This window comes from Capricornis sumatraensis, chromosome 14 (assembly GCF_032405125.1).
Source record: "Capricornis sumatraensis isolate serow.1 chromosome 14, serow.2, whole genome shotgun sequence".
NCBI lineage: Eukaryota > Metazoa > Chordata > Mammalia > Artiodactyla > Bovidae > Capricornis > Capricornis sumatraensis.
Genome location: NC_091082.1, coordinates 58157735 through 58174189, shown reverse-complemented (window position 1 = coordinate 58174189; position 16455 = coordinate 58157735). Strand labels below are relative to the sequence as shown.

The following is a 16455-nucleotide window of genomic DNA, read 5'->3' as shown; positions in this document are numbered from 1 at the left end:
GCGTCTGCTTTCTGTCACTTTACACACGCAAATCCCACAGGATGCACCCTCCTGTGCTCTGGCTGTGCACCCTCAGCATGGTCTCTACAGGGACACCTGCCCTCATCCCTCCTGGGTAAGCACCAGGAGATCATGCGACCAGCATGCACTCAGCATATTCAGAAACTGCCAAGCTGTCTTCAGCGTGGCTACACCGTTTTTCAGGACCCCGTCCGTGCGCTGGACTGGCCGCACGCCCTGGGTGCACTTGGTGCGTCTTCTCCACTGTAGCCACTGGAGTAGGTGGTTAGTGGTGTCTCGATGTGGTTTTAATTTGCATTTCCCAATGGCTAATAATTCTGACCATCTTTTCACGTGCTCATCTGCTATCTCATTATATTCTCTGGTGAAATGTCTGCTCAAATCACTTGCTTTTGTACTGGGTTGTTTTCTTAATACTGTATTTTAAGAGTGCTTTACTTATTCTGGACACAAGTTACCTAGAAGACATGTGATCTGTTAATATTTTCTGTGGCCTGTCTTTTCATCCTCTTCAGTGTCTTAGAAGGAGCAGGCATGTTTAAATTTGCCGCCAAGTCCAATTTAAAAATGTTCTCTTTAATGGACTGTGTCTTTGATGTCACTAAGAAATCCTTGCCTCAGAATTCCCTGGCAGTCCAGTGGTTAGGACTCCATACTTTCACTGCTGAGGACAGGGTCTGATCCCTGGCTGGGGAACCAAGATCCCACAAATTGCATGGTGGCAAAAAAAGAAAAAGAAATCCTTGCCTAACCGGAAGTCCTGCCTGGAGAATCCCAGGGACAGCGGAGCCTGGTGGGCTGCCGTCTATGGGGTCGCACAGAGTCGGACACGACTGAAGTGACTTAGCAGCAACTTAGCAACCCGAAGTCTCAATGATTTTTCTATGTTTTCATGTAGAGGTTTTCTAGTATTAGGCTTTACATTAAGTTCTATGATTCATCTTGGGTTAATTCCTATCTGTGGTGTCAATTTCACCTTTTATATATGGATACCCAACTGTCTGAGCACCTAACTCATTCAATTTAGTTTTGCTTTCTAATTTAAATTATTTCAACTTGTGAAGAGTTGGAAGAAAAACATAAAGAACTGGATGCCCTCACCTAGTTACCCCTAACAACTGCGACACTTTCGCTTTATCTCTCCCACCTCATACAAACGTACTGGAGTTTTTTCTGGATTTCATGGCTTCACCTTCAATCTGTATCATCAGCTGGTACTCCAACTAAGACTTGATTACAAAAAGGCTCTCCTGGAAGAAGTTGGAGAAATACTGCTCTTGTCCAGAATGTGGACCATCAACTCCAGAACCTCACCCCTTCATGCTGAACAATGGAGGGAACCTTGGAAGAAAACATCTTTCTCTGAATCAGTCTAGTCTGAAAACCAGCACTGGCTTAGAAAAGAGATGGGCAAAACTATAACAAAAACCAGGTTCTTAAAAAGAAAAAAGAAAACCCTGGAGAAATGTAAACATTCTACTCTAAAAACTGATAAAATCAAATTATATCAAAATTACCTTAATTCAGAAGTGCTGCTGGTTTCTGTTCTCCCAAACATGTAAAATTGTCTGCAACAGAGAAAAGGCTGTATTTGCATTGATTAAGGTTGTGAGGCACAATATTCCATACACTTTAAGAAGCCATGAATTCGCCCCTTCCTTGTCACCATTTCTTTCCCCCGAATCACTGAACAGTACTTTGTATTAACAGCGTTAAGTTCTTCCATGTGGAAAAGAAGAAAAAGGATCTCAATTTCTTAAAAAAAAAAAAAAAACACCTTAAAAATGCCTTAGGGAAAGTACTTTGAATTAAACTGAAAAGAATCAGGGGGAAGGTGTTACCAGAAAAATTACAGCAACAACAAAAACAGAAAAATCACTGTAATTCAAGACACTTCTAAGATTAACCTCCCCCAGATGATCTTATGTGAATGTCCCCTCAGTGCAGGCAAGTCCACCTGGACAGACACCCTGCCCACTCCTCCAGCCCACTCCAGCTGCCTCGGTACCATCCAAAACGGACCTCCTGTCCAGAATGCCAGGGCAGAAGACACGGCAATAAGCCTCCAGACCTGCCTCTCATCATACTGCAGCCAGTACAAAAATAAATTCCATTCTAGATTTCTTTGGAAATGCGTGCTTGTTCTTTCCCAGAAACTAAGTTTCGATACATTTTAACATGCTCTGGTAATCTCTCCAAATGATACTCTGTCTGGAAGGGCCACTTTGGGATGTTTCGCAGGTTACCTCCTGCCTAGTGATCAATTCACTATTATGCTTACAAACTCCCATACATGCATCTAATCTGGGCACTGGGACACGCATCAACAAGCTGAAATGTCCCCCAGCTGAACTGTGATTCTAAGGCATTTATTTAACAAAACAGTTTTACTATTGAATTATGCTGCATATGTTATAAGCAAGCACATACTATTTATCCAGCAATAAAAGTCAAGTATAGAAGAAACAGTGCGGGGATTCCTCAAAAAGCTAATCACAGACCCACCGCACGACCCAGCAATTCTACGTGCAGTTATATGCCCAAAGAACTGAAAACAGGCACTCAGTCCCCACACACGGATGTCCACAGCAGCGCTAGTCACAGCTGCCAAAAGGCAGCAACAGCCCAAATATCAGCAGATGAACAAACAAATGAGGCCCAGCCAACACAATGGAATCTTGTTCATCCACAGAACAGAATTGAAGTGCTGATACAGGGACAACACCTTGAAAACATTACGCTATGTCAAGAAGCCGGACACAAAAGGTCACATACTGTATGGTTGTTTACATGAAACACCCAGAACAGGCAAACCCACAAAGACAGAAGGCAGGGGTTGCAGGGACTCTGTGCACAATAACAAGGACACAGGCTCCTCCTGGGGAAATGGTGTTCTGAAATTAGGGAGACGCAATGGCTGCACAGCTCTGTGAATTACTAAAATGCCACTGATTGTCCACTTCAAAATGGTTTTATGAATTTTACCTTGGATGAGAGGAGGAAAAAGTGCTGTTAACAGGTGCATGGAAAAACAAAACCAGGGACTTCCCTGGTGGTCCCGTGGTAGAGACTTTGCACTGCAGATACAGGAGGCAGGGGTTTGATCCCTGGTGAGGGAACTAAGGTCCCACATACCTTGGAGGCCAAAAGATCAGAGAGAGGGAAGAGAGGAAAAACAAAACCCAAGCCAACCAGCAGGTATGGAATAAGAGGGAGACAGGGTAGACTATGGCTCACGCTCACAAACCTACTGAGCGGAGCTCTGAGGAGTGGGCACCGAAGGCTTCACCCAGACATCAAATTTAAAAGGGGAATGCAATCTTGGCACAGCTGACTTTTGAGACTGCTTGTTCTCTGTGGTGGGGGCTGCCCCATCTCCTGGGAGGTATTCAGCATCTGGCTGGCCCCAGCACCCCTTCCCCAGCTGTGACAACCCCCCATCTCCAGACACCACTAGTCATTCCATGGGGAGAGCAATACTGGTCCCAGGTGACAGCCACTCCTTCAAGGTGACTGCTGCCCTCAACTGGATCTCCAAATGCAAGTCCTTTCAGGGATTTTTCACATCAAGAGACAAGAAGACAAAAGTATAGAATAGTCAGAAAAACGCATCACAAGTTTGATCTAATTCAAAGGCCTAGACTGTCTTGTGCTCAAAGAATGAAACAAAGTTCAAGTTGCCTATTCTGTGGGAGCCAAGAACATTTGCCCTCTAGCTACAGAGGGTGCTGAGAGCACCTCTGAACCCCTCCCATTCCCACCCCACTGCCTGAGATTCACAGGGAGTGCTGCCCAGACTCATTTCTGGGTGAATACAAGACCCAAGTGTGGGCCTTCTTCTGACTGCCCAGCCCATATAACCCAGTAGAGGGAACAAGACCACAGTCTCAGACAGCAGCGTATATTCAGTTCAGTTCACTCAGTCGTGTCCAACTCTTTGTGACCCCATGGACTGTAGCATGCCAAGCTTCCCTGTCCATCACCAACTCCTGGAGCCTACTCAAACTCACATCCATTCAGTCGGTGATGCCATCCAACCATCTCATCCTCTGTCGTCCCCTTCTCCTCCTGCCTTCAATCTTTCCCAGCATCAGGATCTTTTCTAGTAAGTCAGTTCTTCGCATAAGGTGGCCAAAGTATTGGAGTTTCAGCATTAGTCCTTTCAATAAATATTCAGGACTGATTTCCTTTAGGATGGACTGGTTGGATAGCCTTGCAGTCTAAGGGACTGTCAAGAGTCTTCTCCAACACCACGGTTCAAAAGCATCAATTCTTCGGCATTCAGCATTCTTTATAGTCCAACTCTCACATCCATACACGACTACATGATCCTAAACCAGAAGCACCACTTTTACAGGGAATCAGACAAACCGGGATTTAAAAAACCAAAGTCTACATTTTACGAAGCCACCACACTGACCAGAGGCAAAAGGCACAGTGGCAGGTGAGCCATACCTTGAACCCCTAGGAGCCTAGCACCTCAGCGCGCTCCACTGAGCCTGGCTGACAGGCTCACAGGGGAGGGCGCAGCACAGGCAGTCAGAAGGAAGCGTGGCCCCCGGGCTGCAGGCGGGCGGCGGACACCCCAGTTACCCTGAAGCCCAGCAGGAGGGTGCCGCTACAGAGGGTAGGAAGGGGTGGCATGAGCACACGCTGAGTATTTCTTTAATCTTCTTAGAAAGCAATCCAGTTAGAAAGAGAAGTTGGAGGAAAATACAAACAAACTTCAAGAAAAAGGCTCCAACATTTAAAGATCAACTTTTAGTCAAATTTAAAGTATGTAAAATAAAATTCAAATCATAGATTTACCAGTGTAAACACACAACTGTAAAGTCAATTTTACAAGCAAATCAAACATTTTTAATACCCCAAATAAACAATGCCTCGCCCACCCTGACACTGCTTTTAGACAGTTTTCTGCTGACCAGTGGCGAGCCTCCAGGAAGAGGGGTGTGAGCCCTGTGTCCCTCCCTCTGGACCTCTGTGGACGGCCCAGTTATGTAAACCTGTGCAGCACAAAGTTTCCAGACCACTCCCTCGCAGGGACAGACAGCTGCACACCACACCCCTCCCAGCTCTGGTTTTGGAAGTCAAATCCCTTGACCATCCATTCACTCCACAGAAATTTCCATGCCTGTAATGTGAGAGTGTGCCAGACACTGAAAACACAAGGCAACAAAACCAATGTGTGTGCTACCTACCTGGGTCCTGCTACATGCAGAGAAGCAAGCGTGAGAAACTATCCCAGGGGGCACAGGACCAACACAACTAGACTAACATGGCCCAGAGCAGAGAGGCCAGTGCACAAAAGCAAGGGGCTGGGGACTCAGCCGTTCTCAGGCCCACAGACACCTGGTTCCCTTAGGCAAGGTGCTCGAATGCCAAAGTCTACTAGGCTAATATCCTCAGAGCAGATTTTCGAAGATGGAATTATTATTACTGTGTCAAAGATTAGGCACTTAAACAGTCTTGATAAGATCAACTAAGCCAATGTTTTGATTCAGTGTAGTTGTTAATTTACCAATATTAAATATCTGTGATGAACTTCTTTGTACATATTGTAGTACATCATGAGATTTTAAGTACCAAATACTAGTAATTGTATGATTATTGTTTTTTTCAGTATTTTTCAAAATCTAAAACCCAAACCCTTTATAGAGACACACGTGGAGAATTCCTTTACTGATGATGTTAAAATTTCAGATCAAGGAAAGGTCCTGGGAATGACTCCTCCTATATCCAACACAACCCCAAGACAGCAAGAGCACACAGATGCCTGGTTTCTTCTCTGCAGTTCTGAGCTACCCACACCTGGCCAGAACAGACATGAGGGCACTGATGAGTCCTTACGCTGCTCAACGTGAACAGTCATGCATTCTGTCACAAACTTTGAGGTGTCTAAGTTCTACTGGTGGCACTGAGAATACGACACACACACACACACCCCTTCATCTTTCTAAAACCTGAAAAAAGGCTAAATTCCAGAACAATCCAGTCCTAACAGTTCTGCCAAAAGGACTGGGCACTTGTACAAGACAAAGTAAACTTCTCAGTTCTGATTAATTCTCTAGCACAAAACTGTTCTGAAGAGTGGGAAATGATAATGTGAAGAAGGTCCCCTAGCCAAATTTAGGAATAAGTCTGAGGGTAGCAGCCCTCAGGAGACATGACAACCAAGTGTACAACATTTGAACTTGGTTAAACCCTGAATTTAAAAAAGGGCAGGAAGACATTCTGAAGAAAACAGGAAATTTAAATGTGGACTGGATTTGGCATCACTGAATCCATGTTCAGATTTTGAGATAAATGTAAAAGAACATCCTTGTTCTTGGGACAGGCTGAAGTTGTAGAGATAAAGTATCTACACCTACAACAATCAAATGGTTCACCAAAAAGCACACAGAGAAAGAAAATGTTACAAATTACTAAATCTTGGTGCAAGTACAGAATGTTCACTGCTCCATTTAGATTCGAAAGTTATTTAAAACTAGGTGTATGATACAATCGACATTTAGTATAGAAAAACTTCAAGCAAGGGATTTAATCAACATGTATTTGAATTGTTCAACGGCTTCCCTGGTGGCCCAGATGGCAAAGAACCTGCCTGCAAAGCAACAGACTCGGGTTCGATCCCTGGGTTGTTAAGATCCCCCGGAGAAGAAAATGGCTACCCACTCCAGTACTCTTGATTGGAGAATCCCATGGACAGAGGAACCTGGAGGGCTATAGTCCCTGGGGTTGCAAAGTTCAGACATGACTGCACAACTAATACATAGAGTGCTCAAGTGATCAGCTTCAACTCCCTCCCCAATATCTAGCAGGATGCAAAAATAAAAATTCTCCTTCAACTGTTAAACAAATAAAATTAGGTGGCTCAGTGGTCAAGATTTCACCTGCCAATGCAAGTTCCATCCCTGGTCCAGGATGATCCCACACGCCTCGGGGTAACTAAGCCCGTGTACCACAACTACTGAAGCCTGCGCCCTAGAGCCCATGCTATGCAGCAAGAGAAGCCACTGCAATGAGAAGCCCGAGCACTGCAACTAGACAGCCCACTTGCCACTACAGAAAGCCTGCACAGCAACAAAGACCCAACACAGCCAGGAATAAATGAATAAAAATAACATTAAAAAAAAAAAAAAACCTGGGGGAGGAAAATACTACGGCCAACCAACAGCAAACATAGATTTAAAAACACACCCAAAAGATGAGATTACTTGATGATAAAGTCAGAAAATAACATAACTATTTTTAAAAATTAAAAAGAAAAAATTTTTTTCACTGACCAATATAGTAAGAAAGAGCTTCTGTAGTAGCTGGAAAACTTGGCACAATAATACATTCATGATTTAATGGCTTAATCAATGGCATTTTAAGAGTGCACATTTTTTAAAAGATGAATTAACACAACTTTTAGTTTTTCATATTTCATTAATTTTTCTTCATTTTCTCAGTGTTTTAAGTGCTATTTTCCTCAGGCTGGCTAGAGGTTTATCAATTTGATTTTTTCAAAGGGCCAATTTTCAGTTTCACTGATTTTCTCTACTGTGTTTCTACATTCACTTCCACATAATTTTGCTCTTGTCATTACTGTCCTCCTTCCACTTGTTTTGAAATCGACCTGCTCTTCTTTTAGTTTCTTACAGTAGTTTAGACCGGTAAGACCACTGATTTCTGTAGTCAGCATTTAATTCTTTATACTTCCCTACAAGCACTGCTTTCACTATGCTCCACAAATGCTGGCATGCTCTGTTTTTGCTTTCATTCAAATTAAAATATTTTCAAGTTTCCCTTATGATGTAATCTTTGTTGAATTTACAAATATTTGGGGACCTTCCAGACAGTGTTCTGTTACTGGTTGCTAGTTTAACTCCACTGTAAAGCCCCTGACAGCTCCAACCACTGGGTCCTTTCCGAGTCTGACCAGCCTGTAGAACACTAGCAGCCACACATTGCGGTGACATGCTACAGGGACGTGTCTGGAGTCTCATGTCTGCACCATCATTCTTGAGCAGTGTGAAAATGAAAGAACATGCTGGGCTGCCATTCCCACCATCACAGTCTGGGGTGAGCCAGCTCCGTGTGAAGGTGCAAGGGGTGCCCAGGAATGCCTGTGATGCTCCAACCAGAAACAGATCTGGCTGCCAAATAAAAAACCTCTAACCATATTCAGTTAGTTTTTAAATTATCCTGTATTTTCTTGCGTTCACTAAAAAAGTCACATTTCACTGTGGTTTCCACATGTTACAATAAATCTCTTGGGGAAAAGTTATGAGGAAAAGTACTTATTTTTTGCAGAAGGGTGGTAACCTGTCCAATATGACCTGCAGAATTCCAACTTTCTCCCAATTTAGGTCTATCTAGGAGAACAGCTCTAATGTTTGCAATGAAAGAGTAACTTTACTATCAAAGCACAGCAGTAACTACTGAACATTTAACACATTCTTGGAGGATGAGCTATGGAAATATATAGCCAGAAATGAATAAAAACAGCAATATGCTTGGAGCACAACTATACCACCACCTCTTCCTGGCATTGATCATTTCCTCCTGGAACTATCTCAATCTCCAGGCGGAAAAGACCACCATGGGCCAAGCATAATGAAAGAAAAGACACTGTTATCAAGACACATCGTATTTCAGAACACCAAAGGCAGGACCCTCAAAGTTTCCACATGGAACAAACTGGTGCTACACAGGATCAAGAGTCGGCAGCATCTTACTTCCCAACAGCAACACTGGAAACTGGGAGAAAACAGTGCTGTCCTGAACTAACTCCAAGCAAAAATCATACACTCAAAGTCCAGGAAGACCGTGGAGGACATTTTCCCCCAAAAGTGGAAAAAAGTGGGAAAAATGAGAAAGATGTCACAATTGGAACTCAGGAGATCCAGGAGACACAATCTTCTCCTCCACCCTCTTCCGGCCTCATGTTCGGGGGGTGAATGTGCTCTGTCACAGTGACATCCGGAAGGGCTGACCCCCAGGCATGCACGTGGGTCTCAGGAACCACTCTAAGCACCACATCTGCAGTGTACCCTTTATGTTATGGACAGCTAAACTGATATAGAGTCTACGCCCCCAAACTAGATTTCTAATTATGTCTGCGAAAAAGATATAGATCAAAAGGTTAATCAACCATAAAATTTATCAAATAACTATTATGCACCCAATGCTATGTTGCTAAGTACTTTACAGCCATCTGATTAACTCCTCAGCAACGCAACAGGTGCGTACTGCTATCATCCTTCCTTGGCATTTCAATTCTACAAAATTACAGAAAAGATACCTAAGGCAGAGGAAGGTCAGTAACTGGGCTCAAAGCTGCACTAAGACCAAGTGGCAGAGCTGGTGTGACCACCGACAACTGGATCTGAGCCCAGGGGATTACCCTGACGCAATACTTACTGCCATTTAAAAACAAGTCTGTGTGCAATTTTTAAAAGAAAATCAGATAAAAAATTAAATGTGTTCCTCTGCTCAGAATGTCCTTGCCCTCTCTTCCCCTCTGCCAGGAAACAGTACTTGACCTCGAGACAGAGCTGATCACACACACCCCCCGACCACCATGCTACCCAGCCACCTGGCTTGTCCAGTTCTCTGACCACTGTCACACTGACCCCAAGAGGCAGTACCTTGGATGGTGCCAAGCCTTCATGGCTGCTCTGAAGGGAAGGGGCCTGTCAGGTTACAAACCGAGTTCCTAAGAGCTGCCCCAACTGCTCCTCTTCCAAAACCTGGTCTCAGGACTGTCCCACGCTCCCCCTCACCCCAGTCAGAGCTGACCACACCAAGGACAGTACCCTCCGGCCAACGTCAGACAAAACTGTGTCCCCTGATGCTGTGGAAATAGAGGCAGCGAGTGGGACATGAACCTGAGGCCTGGGGCAACCCACCCACCACAGCTTGGACTAAGCGGCAAAAAGAAGAGGATCACGGACACACGGGAGGGGCGCGCTCCCCACGGTTCCTGTCCCATCCCAGGGCTTCTGCATTCCAGACTTATAAAGTGATAGCAAGTCAGGCCATGATCTCTTTCCTCATTTCATGGCTTCACCAAAAGTGTCTCCGAAATTCCCACCTATCTTAATTCCAATCACATAATCCATGCCTCCACCTGGGTAATGGCAACCGCAGACCTTGCTCCCCTTATTTGACTTGTATGAGCAACACCTGGCATGCCAGTCACCTCCTGCTCCCTGAACACCAGGTGAGGGGACCCTGCTATCCTGCTGCCCCTCCTCCCTGCTGCGCCCCTTCCTGGCTACACCCCAGGTCCTGCACTCTCAGGCTCAATCTCATCACAACCACAGGCTTGCCTTTCCAAACCCTATGACAGTCCATTCCCCACCCTCATCAACACAGAAAACACTACCCCAAGCTGCCACCCAATCCCACCAATCTCCCTTTCTCCCACCCTGGACTCACTCCCACTGCTGGCCTCCTTCCAGCTCACAGTCTTCATGGAGCCTACTATTAACTCACTCCCCAGCCATCTCTTTTCCTCTCCAACCATCTTATTCATCATCACCTGATTTAACTTTCTAAAGGAGAGCTCTGACATCTGACTCCTCCTATGGAAGAAAGTTGAAAGGGCTCGTACCTTTCAAGGTGCTTGTAACCACCACACATCCGGGCACCTTCCCCAGGACTCAGATTAACTGTGTCTGAGGATGGCGAAATACACGGACCACAAACGCTCCAGGTGAACTTGGGTCTCTCTGCCAGATCTGAACCATGATCCTGACCATTAGTCCCTCAGGAAGAAATCTGAGAAACATGAGTGTATTCTTCCCTTGAAGAGTTAAGAGACAAATTTTAAAAAGTAAGATATTCCCCCACATTCGATAGGAACCTGCTTCCAAAACTTCCAGGCTGAAGACATGAGCATATTTCCTACAAAAATGGAAACATGGAAGGCACTATGAGCTCAAGTGTCTCTGAAGCCACTGTGATTTACAAGGGGGCCTGGAAATGGGCAAGGACAGACTCTGCGCCTTCAGGCAGCCCAGAAGCCGGCAGTGCTCTGCACTGTGCAGCTCAGCCAAAGGCTGTATGGATCACATGGTCACTGTCAGAAACGCATTCTGCAAACCCAGCCCTGCGCCTGCCGGTTCAGGCCAGACTGAGGCAGGAGCACTTACAGGCAGACTGCCTGACTGCGCTTGGAGATGCATTTTTCTTACAAACTGAAGGGTTGTGGCAGGCCCGCCCATGTTTAGCAAGTCCATTGGCGCCATCTTCCCAACAGCATTTGCTCACTTTGTGTCTCTGTGTCACATTTTGGAATTCTTGAAATATTTCAAATCTCTTAATTATTACTGTATTTGTCATGGTTATCAGTGATCCCTGCTGTTACTAATTTGACTCACTGAAGGCTCAAACAATGGTCAGCACTCTTTAGCAGTGAAGTGTTTCTCATTTCAGGTCTGCACAGTTGTTTAGAGAGCACGCTAGTGCACACTTAGTGCACACTTACAGTGCACAGCAAACACAACTGTCATGTGACTGGGAACCAACCACAGAGTCGTGCGGCTTGTTTTACTGAGGGAGCAGGACCGAGCGCACAGGAGCCCCTAGCTAAGCCTGTACTTCCAGTTTGAAAACACAGCCACACTGTCCAGCATCACTGAAGCAGGACGGAAGCTGTAAACTGTTTACAGAACCTCTGGCAATGAATGGTCTATGAGCCTTCTTTCACGCACTCTACACCGCTCTGCCTGGTGTCAGGCACTGAAGCAAGGGGTCCACGCACCAACCTGCCCCGGCACTCAAGGCTCTCTCACCTGCATAAACTAAACCCTGCTGGACAAAGACAGGAATAGACATAGTAACTTAGTTTTCCCCACTCCTGAACGTACCCCAATTGCTATCCCTCTCTTAAATGCAACCTTGTTGGTACAAAAAAGTTCAGTCATCAAAAAAAAAGGGGAAAAAGGGTGGGAAGGGAGAAGGGGATCACAGAAAAGAAGTGGAAACACAGCGAAGAAACCGGCATCAAAAATCTGTTTCAAGAAGGAACTATACACACCATACACATATCATTTTGGTCCCAGACTTTCCTTCCTAATTAAACTTGAAGCAAGCAAACACTCAAGATAGAACTCTTTGATTCAAGAATCGTTGGTCATAGGAATTCACCAAGAAGCTTACTAAATAAGAAAACCAAGCTATAAAAATCAAAGTTCCATCCAAGTTATTCATTTATTAGAAATGATTAACAAGTAAATGACATAAATAACTCTCCTCCCCTCACAGGAGTGCTTAAGTCCAGAGTAAGGAAAGCACTCCTTGGAGAGAAGCTGGCATTTCCCTGGCCACGACAGAAGGGCGAGGGCAGATCTTTCCACATAACTGGATGCTGTGAGCTCCTGACCTACAAGAGTTAAGTGAGGACACATACTTTCAGAGACCTGAGAAGAAAAGTGTTTGCACATGCATAGCCTGGCACAGGGGCACAGTCACCGGACTCTTCACCCTACTCTTGGTGCCGAAGAGTCTGGCATCAAGGGGCCTCCCAAATATTTCTTTAACATTTGTTCACTCTTCTCTTTAGTGGACAGTATTTCCTCCTCCCAATCATACTAATGTAGTTAGTAATTAACAATTTGGTGAAACATGGGGTGATCAAGAATGTGAATTCTGACAGTTATTTTTCTTTTAAAGCCAAAAATAGCATTGGGCTTCCCTGGTGGTAAAGAATCCTCCTGCCAATGAGGGGCCATGGGTTTGATCTCTGATCTGGGGAGATCCCACATGATGCGGAGCAACTAAACCTGTACACCACAACTACTGAGCCTGTGCTCTGGAGCCTGGGAGCCGCAACTACTGAAGCCCGTGCACCCTAGAGCCCCTGCTCCACAACCAGAGGCCACTGCAATGAGAAGACTGCACACTGCAACCAAGAGGGGGCCCCACTCTCCGCAACTAGAGAAGGCTGCACAGCAACAAAGACCCAGGACACCCAAAAATAAAATAAGGTTATATTTCAAAGAAAGAAAAATTACATTAATTCAGAAAGAAAAGGGAAAAGGTTCACATACTGTTGAACCTCTTGAGGGATGTGTCCTGGAAAACAATGACACAATGAAGACATTCAAGAAAACCAGGTTACGTGAACAGTATATTCTTACTTTTAATCATTTCGTATTTTTATAATCTCGTCCTCTGTAGTCCCATTCTCCTGCTTCCAATCTTTCCCAGCATCAGGATCTTTTCCAGTGAGTCAGTTCTCTGCATCAGGTGGCCAAAGTATTGGAGTTTCAGCTTCAGTGTCAGTCCTTCCAATGAATATTCAGGATGGACTAGTTGGATCTCCTTGCATTCCAAGGGATTCTCAAGAGTCTTCTCCAACACCACAGTTCAAAAGCATCAATTCTTTGGTGCTCAGCTTTCTTTATATATAGTTGAACTCTCACATCCATACTTGAATACTGGAAAAACCATAGCTTTGAGCAGATGGACCTTTGTTGGCAAAGCAATGTCTGCTTTTTAATATGCTGACTAGGTTGGTCATAGCTTTTCTTCCAAATAGCAAGTGTCTTTTAATTTCATGGCTGCAGTCACCATCTACAGTGATTTTGGAGCCCCCCAAAATAAAGTCTCTCACTGTTTCCATTGTTTCCCCATCTATTTGCCATGAAGTAGATATACTATCTACTTCATATTATCTACCACATATATTATCACTGGATAAATAAATACACTGCCCAATTACCTATGCTATTTGTCAACGGGGGGAAAAACATAAAAGAAGAAAGAACTCTGACATTATTAAGAACTACATCTTTTAGGAAATGGTTAATTCTAGATACGAAAAAATGACTCGACTTCCCCTACCTCAACCCACCAGAAAGTTTAACTGGTCTAGTCATGGCTCTTTTGTTTGCCAAGAAGAGGAAAATTCCCATGGGAAACGGAGGGATCCGACAGGTCCCAGGACAAGAACCACAACAGGCTCAGGGTGTGGCACTAGACACGAGACACAGGATCCAATGCCCAGTGACTGGCTCCTGGTGACCCTTCTAAAGTTTGGATGGCTGCACTTTCCCTATCTTTCACCCTCTCTCTTAACTTGTGCGTGGTCCAAAGCTGACTGTAACTTCACACCCCAACCACCAACCAGTATCAGCTGTGTCTGTCTGTGGCCCAGGAGGGGACAGCTGCCCCTGAGATGGGGTGGGTGCCTAGAAGAGAACACAGGTTGGACAAAAAAGACTAGTGTCTTTAATACAGTAACACACTTCTCCCTGCAAGTTACATAAGCTGTATCTCTTCTCTCTGGTACCATTTAACTAGTTGGCAAAGACGAGTCATAAAGTATCATACATAAACCTAAATATATACAGCACGTAATAATTTGGTTTTCAAAAACTTACAGTCAACACATGCAGCCCTAAAAGAAAAAAAAATCTGCAGAATCTCTTTAATATTATTTTTCTTTAAAGCGCTCATGGCTGTCCCCGCTGTTTTACCACTTACATGTCAAGAACAGGAGAAAGGGTCATGGTCAGAATCAGGGCATCTAACAAAGACAGACACTGTTATCTTGATAAATCATTTATATTCTCAGTTCATTTGTCACAACTGTCAAGAAAAATTACAGGCTACCAAAGGTCCATTTTTAAGTTCCTTAGATGATAAATTTCATTTTTTCCATAAAACACACATTATAAATGCCGGCAAAACCTCTTTATATTTGACACCACTAGTTTTCCTGCAGGTATTTCAATTTCCCCTCTGGGGAAAGACAGCCTAGAATGACTGAAATTTGATTCCTGGACAGGAAAAGGTCCCGCCTTCCACCTTCACCTGGCTCCTCCAGGGGGTAAGCCCCTTCTCCTGGAAGCCCCCACGTCCCAAAGCTGCAGGGATTAGTTCAAGCAGACTGTGGGCTATTAAAACTGCAGTACTCAAACTGCATGGGAAGATGCAGCAAACTCCCAGGTTATAAGACAGTTTGAAGTTGAGACAAGCACAGAGAAACCTGACAGGTGACAGACACCATGGAAGCGGCTAGCTCGAGACGGTTCACAATTCCAACAGCAGGTGGCGCTACAGCCTTTCTGATGACGTCATATCCTTACAAAGCTGAGTTTCCGCGGTTGCTTGGAGAAAACAGCACTGCCCAAGAATCCAGGAGGACCAGGAAACAAAGACAGCCATGTCCTGCAGATTCTGAGTGTGAGAAGCTATACTGCCCATTGGCTAATAACAATGGTTTGTAGTTGCTGTACATCTGCCAAGTCATGTCTCTTTGCAACCCCATGGACTGCAGCACACCAGGTTTCCCTGTCCTTCACCATCTCCTGGAGTTTCCCTAAACTCATGTCCACTGAGTCAGTGATGCCATCCAACCATCTCATCCTCTATCGCCCCTTCTCCTACTGCCCTCAATCTTTCCCAGAAAGTCAGCTCTTCGCATCAGGTGGCCAAAGTATTGGAGCTTCAGCATCAGTCCTTCCAATGAATATTCAGGGTTATTTCCTTTAGGATCAACTGATCTGATCTCCCTGCAGTCCAAGGGACCCTAAAGAGTCTTCTCTAGCATCACAATTCAAAAGCATCAATTCTTTGGCACTCAGCTTGCTTTATGGTTAAGAATAAAATTAAAAAGTCTCCTCCAGTCTATGGGTATTACATTCTCAAAGGGCTGTAAGTTCTTAAGACATAAATACTTATACTGGACCTAAGGTCTCAATGCAAAGAAATAGACGAAAACAATAGAATGGGAAAGACTAGAGATCTCCTTCAAGAAAATTAGAGATACCAAGGGAACATTTCATGCAAAGATGGGCTCAATAAAGGACAGAAATGGTATGGAACTAACACAAGCAGAAAATATTAAGAAAAACTGGCAAGAATACAAAGAACCACACAAAAAATACCTTAATGACTTGGATAACCACAATGATGTGGTCACCTACAGCTGGACATCCTGGAGGGTGAAGTCAAGTGGGCCTTAGGAAGCATTACCACAAACAAAGCTGGTGGAGGTGATGGAATTCTAACTGAGCTATTTCAAATCCTAAATGATGATGCTGTGCAAGTGCTGTACTCAATATGCCAGCAAATGTGGAAAACTCAGAAGTGGCCACTGGACTGGACAAGGTCAGTTTTCATTCCAATCCCAAAGAAAGGCAATGCCAAAGAATCTTCAAACTGCCGCACAATTGCACTCATCTTACCTGCTAGCAAAGTAATGCTCAAAATTCTTCAAGCCAGGCCTCAGCAGTACATGAACCGAGAACTTCCAGATGTTCAAGCTGGATATAGAAAAGGTAGCGGAGGCAGAGATCAAATTACCAACATCTGCTGAATCATTGACAAAGCAAGAGAACTCCAGAAAAACAACTACTTCTGCTTCACTGGCTATGCCAAAGCCTTTGACTATGTGGACCACACAAACTGTGGAAAAGTTTTAAAGAGATGGGA

At 44.5% G+C, this 16455-nt stretch overlaps 1 protein-coding gene across 4 annotated transcripts in view; it reads right to left on the bottom strand.

The window, feature by feature from the left end:
- Nucleotides 1–16455, bottom strand: part of GNB1 (G protein subunit beta 1) — a 75830-nt gene that overhangs the window by 30903 nt on the left and 28472 nt on the right. For 2 of the 4 annotated variants that reach the window (XM_068986581.1, XM_068986578.1), the window contains exon 2: nucleotides 1539–1589. The exons of 1 other annotated variant lie outside the window; for it this stretch is intronic. The gene's annotated coding sequence lies outside the window, so the exon portion shown is untranslated. Of the gene's footprint in view, nucleotides 1–1538; nucleotides 1590–13154; nucleotides 13174–16455 lie in introns of those variants that run through there. One more of the 4 variants, XM_068986580.1, reaches the window with a different exon arrangement.